At 49.7% G+C, this 6638-nt stretch overlaps 1 long non-coding RNA gene across 1 annotated transcript; it reads right to left on the reverse strand.

The window, feature by feature from the left end:
* Positions 1 to 2528: 2528 nt before the first annotated feature.
* On the reverse strand, positions 2529 to 5256 carry LOC124474230. The gene is made up of 3 exons (XR_006956796.1): positions 5181 to 5256; positions 2921 to 3836; positions 2529 to 2836 (listed from the first exon to the last, which is right to left on the reverse strand). It is a non-coding gene; the product is annotated as an uncharacterized LOC124474230 (long non-coding RNA).
* Between the last annotated feature and the right edge of the window lie 1382 nt (positions 5257 to 6638).

Raw genomic sequence — 6638 nt, forward strand, 5'->3', positions numbered from 1 at the left:
CTCTCTCTCTCTCTCTCTCTCTCTCTCTCTCTCTCTCTCTCTTTCTCTCTCCTCTCTCTCTTTCTATTGTTTCTCATTAAAGTCATGTTAAAGAGAGTGGAAGAAAGAAGGTGTGTTTGGGGCTGACCCAAGAGACCTTGGCTCAGTTGTGGGCAGGAGTTGAAATGGTTAAAGGAGGGAGGTCTCTCCCCAGAGCACATGACACCCACGTCAAGACCAGCCCTGCAGGAGCAAAGATCAAGGTGTGTTAAACGTACTTTACTAACATACACTGAACTGTACTGTACTGTAGGGACATACACACTAGCTGGACTCACACACCACATCAGGTTTCATGTGTGCTTACAAGGGCTCTCTCTGTCTCTCTCTCGCACACACACACACACACACACACACACAGCGTACACATGGATCAGAGGGGAACTGTGCGGTGTTTTCCAGTGACGTTAGCTATGGTAGTAGAACACGACTCTGGGAACACAGTGCTCAGAAGGACCCCTGGGGTGACTCAGGTGACAGAGAGGCAGGGAGGCAGGGAGGCAGGGAGGCAGGGAGGCAGGGAGGCAGGGAGGCAGGGAGGCAGGGACAGGAATGGGGGGGAAAGAGAGGCAGAAAGGGGAGGGGCAAGGAGAGGAAGGGGGGGAGGCAGTGAAAGAGGCAGGGAGGGGCAGGGAGAGGAAGGGGAGGGAGGCAGTGACAGAGGCAGGGAGAGGAAGGGGCGGGAGGCAGTGAGAGAGGCAGGGAGAGGAATGGGAGGGAGGTAGGGAGAGAGGAGGGGAGAGGCAGGGAGGGGCAAGGAGAGGAAGGGGGGAGAGAGGCAGTGAAAGAGGCAGGGAGGGGCAGGGAGAGGAAGGGGAGGGAGGCAGTGACAGAGGCAGGGAGAGGAAGGGGCGGGAGGCAGTGAGAGAGGCAGGGAGGGGCAGGCAGGGAGAGGAAGGGGAGGGTGGCAGTGAGAGAGGCAGGGAGGGGCAGGCAGGGAGAGGAAGGGGAGGGTGGCAGTGAGAGAGGCCGGGAGGGGCAGGGAGGGAGAGGAAGGGGAGAGTGGCAGTGAGAGAGGCAGGGAGGGGCAGGGAGAGGAAGGGCCCTAGGAGACGTGGGCCTTGTCTGGCCTGTTTCCCGGCCTCCCGTGTTGGAGCATGAAAAAGAGCTAGCCGTTTACACCCGGCTGAAGAGAGCCGCCGCCGTCGTCACCGCAGCAACACCTGGATCTTATTTAGGCTAATGGACTGGGGGTTCACTCACAAGCTATCAACTTGGGGGGGCATGTTGCTTTGTTGCACAAAGTTCCCCTTATGCCACCCCAACTCCTCCACAGAGCCTCTATGAATCCTCTCTGGACCCTCTCTTCATATCTCCTATCTACCTGTACAGCTCCTCCTATCTACCTGTGCAGTTCCTGACACCCACTTCAGCGCTCAATCTCAGACCTTTATCTCATTCACTCACTCACCCTCTCTCTCTCTTCCCCTCCTCAAATGTTTGTTTTGTTTTCCTAAGAGGTGAGTCTGCAGTGTTATGACAACCCCCCTGCCCCCCCACCCTCCCCTCCCCTTCCCGCAGCCCACACACTAGAAGTGGGGTGTGCTTTTTCTCATATTTAAACTTATTTCACAATGTTACCTATTGCAGCTTTAAAGAAACCTACTGCAAGGATGTGAAAATTGTTCCTCGTTCTCTGGGATTCTGGAACACATTCCCTGCTCTTTCCATCACTCCCATTTGCTTTCTCTCCTCCTTTAAATGGCTGTGGATGTGAAAAAAAGAAGAAAAAACTCACAGCGAAACGTTACATTTCATCATTTTTCCATTCTTTAATTTTCACCACAAAGCCTGACATGTTTTAAGAGGTGCAACCTAATATTGCCTGAACTCCAGGACCCACCACAAAGATCTCTGGGTAACCGGGAGGGTAGGAAGTGCAGAGACATCAGGACGGGCGTGGATGGAAAAGAGAGCAGTGACTTGGCTGCAGCTCTCCCTTAAGTAACAACACATGGCAGAGGAGGAATTCCACATCCAGAGACGCCTCTACAGGAGGGAGGAGAGGATGCCTGGGTTTGGCCCTCCGTTCTGAATAGGATGCTGATAAGCCCGGCCATACCTAATTCCTTTCCATGTTCTCATCCCAGGGTAGGCATCACAATGGACATGATTCATGGGGGTAATTCCGCCAGCTACTGACTTGGCTCCTGCCTGCATTTGGGAAGAATGCGACTTCACAATAAGCCTCTTTCAGGCCCGTCCCTGTCTGTCCTGGTAGCAGGCTCTCTGTCAAGCCCCTCTCTGTTCCCCACGCTGGACTGGAGCGAGGGAGGAAGGGAAGCCAGCGGAGGAGCGAGGGAGGAAGGGAAGCCAGCGGAGGAGTGGAGAGGAGAAGAACACATGAAGTGCCGGGGTTCCCGTTTGTCTGAGAACATGATCTCTCTCCCTCTCTCTCTCCCTTTCTCTCGCACTTTCTTCCTTCCCTTATCTCTCTCTTGTCCCCCCTACTCTCTCACTCTCTCCCCCCCCCCCCACCCAGACTAACATACAAAGGGAAACAGAAATGCAATTGAAAAACCCCTCACAGCTTCCAGAGACGAGCCGTGGAGGCATCAAACAGGGCTTCAGGTGTTTCAGGTTGTCCAGGTTGCTGAGCACCGCCACATGTCCAGCCTCAGCACTAACAGGATGAGCAGGGCTCAAAGGCCTCACAACACACTGCTGTGCTTTGTAACATGAAACCATTAAAGGATTGTACAGCTTATGCACAGAAACACAAACTGTAAGAAACACGTGTAATTATTTCTTGGCACGGTTCCATTCAAAGCTGCTTTAATTCCTGGATGCATTCCATCTGTCAAGAGAGGGCAAATATGAACGATTCAGCAAGAGAAAGGAGCAAACACAAGTGTTCAATGGGATGGGAACTGGATGGTACCTGGATGGGACCTGGATGGTACCTGGATGGGACCTGGATGGTACCTGGATGGGATCTGGATGGTACCTGGATGGGACCTGGATGGGACCTGGATGGTACCTGGATGAGTCTCCCCCGGCTCATGGAGAACCCTCTGGATAAAGGCTTCGTGATGTCAGGAAGATTCAGTGATGACAAGGACATATTGCTAACCGTTAGCAACAGAGGCTAATGCACACATCGCTTTAAAAAAATATAACTTTTCCGTAGGCCCATAAATCCAGATCCCCACGAAAGAAAGGTAGGCTGCAGTAGACTGAGATTAAAACACATTCTTTTTTAATTAGAGGGAGGTTTGAATTCGAGCCAATCAAAAGCAATTTGAGTTAGATTGAACTGGGAGTTAGGGGCGGGGGCAGGGCACGAACATTAGCGCTTAGAGGGGAAAATGTTATCCACTTATGTAGAGTCTGTGTAATTTGTGAAGCGTTGCTACGTCAGGCATGACCCTGCCCACTGGTCTGTGGAGACCTTTTCTTGGACGCCTTCTTTGGACTGGAGAAATATGAGTTATTCTACCCTTTCAGAAGAGTTCAGAGAAAATAGAATTGTGCCTCAGTAGTCTAATAAATCTTGTTTTTATTTAAGCAATTCACCCGGACCCCTTCTGCATTTAAAACTGCTAAAGAGGAAAATTGAAAGTGACTTTACAGACCAGCCCCAACATCAAATGTTTAACGCACACACAGACACGCATGCACAAGAGAACACGGACACAAACACACACCTAAATGTAATAGGGCATTCACACACACACACACACACACACATACAGTACATGCAAAATTGTTTTGACATTCTACCAGCCTTCTGCAACCAGCCTCTCCTACAGTAGGGCAGTCCGCTCTGTCATCGCTGGCGTTGCCCTCTGCCGTCCCTACGAACGAGACACAGACATGACTCAGAACAGGAGTGGAGACTGTGTGCTCTGCAGAGCTAAAGCCTGCGTTAGGTTAGCAGGATGGCCCTGCCAGGGGTCTCCTCCTGAGGGGCCCTCAGTCTATTCACAGCAGATGAACACGACCCAGAGCAGATGAACGCGAGTCCTTGGGACCGCAGAGACCTCCATGTGGCCTCATCACTCACAACTGCACCCTGTCACTCCTGGTCTCCCAGACCCTCCAGGCCTGCCGCCACACTCCGCACAAGCGGGAGACACAGGCCAGAAACCACCAAGTGGTGAAGTCATAATAGATGTTCATCTGGCCATCAATCTTTCTGTTCTCCCCTGTGAAGCTCTCCGCTTGCTTCTTGCGTTGCAGTTAAAAGCCCCTGATGCTCGTCCACTGAGGCTGTGATGGATGGGGGGCTGGGTGAGGTCTCCTCCAAGTGTTTAGAGAGCCTGATCCTCCTTTGCTGTTGGTCACCCTGCATTAGCCGTGCGGATGGAGATTCCTGATCACTGACTCACACTGCGCCAGCTGTGTATCAGGGAAGTACACCTCCAAATAACTGTTAATCAAACAACATTCTGAAAGGGCTGCAACTGACTGGAGATTGAAATCGTGTGCCCGTTTAGAGTGCTTGTTGACTTATCCTACCCTTGAGTGAAAAACAAAAGAGCACAGGCATGTTGGGTGGACAAAGGAGCTGCTGAAGGAACTGTAATTGACAGGATCCCGGCGATCTGTCAAACCCTCTGGTTCCATTCTCACTGTCCCTCCAGTCCACAGCAACAACTTCTGCCTGTTGAAACCACTTTGCTGGTTTGCTTACAATAATATGCTGTTTTTCCTACCATTGTTCCCTTGCTAAGATTGAGGAAACTTTTTTTTTTTAAACACTTAAAACATCAAAGGAAACTTTATATGTTTTGGAATAATTGTCCCCATTGTTCTACCCTGCAGTATGAGGTGGCTATATATAATTCTGCTGATTGTAACTAAGTCACCATATTCTATGGCAATCACACAGTTGTAGTCTACATGACCTTGTGCACTGTATGACTTCTAAACCTACTGACACCGAATCACCTCACCAGACACAGCATCTATTTTTAATTTGAAAAGTTATATGATTGTATTGAGTTGGCATTGACCTGGATTGATCCACTTAATGTGATAGTCCAAGGTAATTTATCAGACTTGGAATGATCAGAAACTGACTTACCATTCACACAATCAAAGGTGTGCCTATTGTATTGTCATTGTTGAGTCATAGAGCCCATAAGTATTTCACAAGAGCCACAAGTAAGTACACAGACGGATAAGACAGAACTGACCTCTTGCCGAGTCCATCGAATGTTTCTATTTTGTAGGGATGTCTAGACCGAGACAGCGATTTACAGGAGGACCTGTGAGCCTCTGCTCCTCTGGGTTCCCCTGGACCAGACCCCCCCAGGTCTGAGAGACAGCCAGGATCCAGCACAGACAGGAGGGAGGAACCGGAGGAACCGGGAGGAGGACTGTCCTGCTGGCCGGCTGCCCATCACCTCCCCGGGCCTCAACTCTGGATCCAGAGAGATACTGATCTAAAGTAGTGGATGATGTCACGGCCTCTCTCCCACGATGTCTGTATTCTGTGCTGGGGAAAAGCTTGTCTAAGCTCATGAAACAGCTATATTAGTGCCGTTTTATAGGAAGCCTCTTGTGCACATAATTGTTCACGGCATCGTAAAAAGCGAGAACGACAAAGTGCAAACTAGGAGATCTGTGGAAGTATTGACCACCTATTTTCACACTCACAATAACAACATACGTAAACCGAGAAAATGTGTTGGACCACGCAAACACACCCAGAGTGTTGAAACCGCAGGATGACTTCATCACAGGGCATGAGGCCGGATGCACATTTGCGGCTAAGGGAACAAGTTGTGCATTCAAGCACTTAGAAGTGACATCACATATTATTTGCACATGAAACTTTTGTCCCCTCTTTAAATTTACAATGTGACATTTAAAACAGCAGCACCTGGAAAGTAATTTGCCAAACAGCTGGTGTGAGATGCTAACAAATCTCAAAAAACGTCCACTTGGAATGATGGACATGTCTGGCGACCACATGTACTCAATTAATTTACATTTAATTTACCTCAATCTTAAGGAAACACCCTCGGTCAGCCGATAGAGGTAATCACTCAAAGCCTTTTCATGATATCAAAATAAGACTAAACAAAGTTGAAATGTGGATACCGTAAAAGGAAACAATAAGCTCAAAGGGAAAGGAAGAAAGAAATAACCTCTATTAGCCTTCGCTCTCTCTTGCCGCTGATTGATATGATAGCCAGCCTATTCAAGTTGCAAATTTTACACATGATTGAGGCTCTATTGAATGTAATGAGAATAGCCTTCCTGAATATTGCACTTGACTGACTGCATGACCACCACAACAATGGCTTCCTTTCTAGTTCCTGGGCCCTGAACCTATTTCTCATAGTAGCGAGCCCATGATGTGATTCCAGCAGGTCTCCGAGTGAAGCACCTCGGCTTTGGGTTTCTTGCTGTGACGGATGTGAGCGGTCCCTCCGCAGGGAGCAATTCACCACGTGTTAATTGACCACTGCAATCACTCAACAGATTTATGGAGCCTTTGAAGGCCCGAAGGAGACTTCCAGGACAGGCCTGCGAGAGGAGCAAGGCCTGGCCCGAAGTGAGGTCAGGCTGAGGGGATAAGCGGGTGGTGTCTGCTTCGGGGGTGGTGGTTCTGTGGCTGCAACTACACATGAAGGTTCGTAAACTCT

The sequence above is a fragment of the Hypomesus transpacificus genome, chromosome 11 (assembly GCF_021917145.1).
Source record: "Hypomesus transpacificus isolate Combined female chromosome 11, fHypTra1, whole genome shotgun sequence".
In the NCBI taxonomy this organism is placed as follows: domain Eukaryota; kingdom Metazoa; phylum Chordata; class Actinopteri; order Osmeriformes; family Osmeridae; genus Hypomesus; species Hypomesus transpacificus.